The sequence below is a fragment of the Erpetoichthys calabaricus genome, chromosome 1 (genome assembly GCF_900747795.2).
Source record: "Erpetoichthys calabaricus chromosome 1, fErpCal1.3, whole genome shotgun sequence".
In the NCBI taxonomy this organism is placed as follows: domain Eukaryota; kingdom Metazoa; phylum Chordata; class Cladistia; order Polypteriformes; family Polypteridae; genus Erpetoichthys; species Erpetoichthys calabaricus.
In genome coordinates, this window is record NC_041394.2 from 204,431,407 (window position 1) to 204,433,665 (window position 2,259).

Here is a 2,259-nt window from a genome sequence, read left to right on the forward strand (position 1 = left end):
GTTTGTAGAGTTTTAATGTAAAGCCCATTTGAGAGATGTTTATAGTTTTAAATAAATAGATCTTTAGCATTGTATTCAAAGTCTACAGTTACCATATAGTCCTGTTCTGTGTTTATTTTATCATTTTATTTTACTGTGTCCAGGTCTCAAACACTACACCAATTTGAAGACTATTACCGTAGTTATTGAAATGTTTTGTTCAATGTTCAGTAAAAGCATGCACTGCAAAGGTTGTATAGCAATATGTACTGTATGTGAATTAGGTGTATGCCTAGCAAAGGACATATCAGGGGGTTTAGGGTAGGGAAGAGAATAGGGAGCAAAAATGTACCCTGCCTTATGTGACATTATTTAACTGACTTCTACATTGTATGGTTTCCTATTCCAGTCTGTGAATTTTCTCTGTTTGTGAGAGGTCTTGGAAGACACTAATTTATTTTCTTTATTGCTTTAGTCACTGTTTGAAACTACTAGGTGCCCATCCAGGCATTTTCACATGCATAGTAAAGGTGCTTGTGAATGTCATTCATTGAGATTTTCTCCTAAACTAAGAACACATGTCAGAGGGGTTAAGTAATTTTTCATTAAGATGTGAAAAGACAGATGAAACTATTAATACTAAATATTTCAGAACTTCCATACACTCCAATATGCTAATTGGTATCTACAGCATTATTTAAACTGTTAAACCTAATCTGTCCTAAGCTCCCTATCTTCTACATTCCCTAATTGTGCATACACTTGCATACTCACAAATGCTGCTCTTCTTTACATGCAATTGTCCTAGAAGCAAAAGACCCAAATGTTTCAAAATGCCTCTCTATCCAACACTAAGATTTGAGTCTTGTGTTAAACTTTCTGATCCCCTCAGACTTATTTGTGCATGACATAAGCTGAGTTACAAAGTGTAACAGATAGCCCGGCCACAGACAAACATGACACCAATGTCCACAACACACGTGTTTATTTACAGTATGTACAAACTGGTTCCACCAACTCGCAGATGACTATTCAGTCCTTTTCCTCTCTTCGGCCACCTCCACTCCTCTCTCACAAGCTCAGTCTTTTATAACGCCCCAGATTTGCTCCAGGTGCACTGAGATGGTCTTCCGGCAGCACTTCCTGGTGTGGCGGAAGTGCTGCCCTTGCACCCAGAAGCACTCTGGGCGTACACAGTTCTTGGAGCGGCAGCACTTCCTGGTGTGGCGGAAGTGCTGTCCTCCAGGGCTCGGGAACCATCCAGGCACTCCCTGGGGGTGGCCACAGACCCCTACAGGGTTGACCTTCCCAGCTCCATATCCGTGGTCCTGGATGGAAATCAGGGGGGCTGCCCTCTCCCAGTCCTTCCCTGCACCAAGTGTCCCAGTGGGGCAAGGTCCCTGGTCATCTGTCACAAAAGAAACGAACTTTTCAGCTGTACCACTGAACCTTCAGCCATTGTCTTAGAGAATAAAATGGCAATTTTTGGAAAATACAAACTGCTAATATTAAGTTTTAATTTTGATCAAATGAACCAGGATGAACTATAAAGTAATTTACAGGACATTTAACCTTTTGAACCTTGCCCTCCCCAGCATTTTGGCATAATAACCCTAGACTCCCCAGCAATTTTCTACTATTTTGAAAATCAAATATTTTTATATATAAAAGTAAAATGTTATAACAATAGATTGATACTATAGACAGAGCTTTATCACTTTCAGTCTCACAGTTTTCATCATTTTCTACCATCCATTATAAGGACCTAATGCCAAAACCGCACTTTTGAGTGGTATGCTTTAAAATAGATTTTAGTGCCAGAAGCATTGTACAAGAACACTTCACAAGGTACTCCATCACATCGTAATGCTGATGTCCTAATACAAGCTTAGGGAAGAAAGAAAGCTCCCGTGGAGCTGAAGGGCAAAAGCTCTCTTTGTCTGCTTGTATGTCTCTGTTCATACCAGGCATCTATTGTTTTCAGTTGCTCCCATGCTAAAGTACAACTGAAATCTTTTCCGTATTCCTCAATAAAAAAAAACAAACTGACCTGCAGAAGTTAAAAAAAAAACAGCAGTGCATTTTGTGTAAATAATGTAACAACATAATTAGACAAGCGGTATATTATGTGTATAGTCTAATATAGTGAAGGCCAGTATTCAAACACTCCAAAAATCAATGTTTAGAGGGTTAAAATATCTCTAAGACAAGTAACCAAATATTAAACACAATGAGTGATGATGGCATAGAGGTGTAGCAGCCTTTTGGGAAAATGTCTCA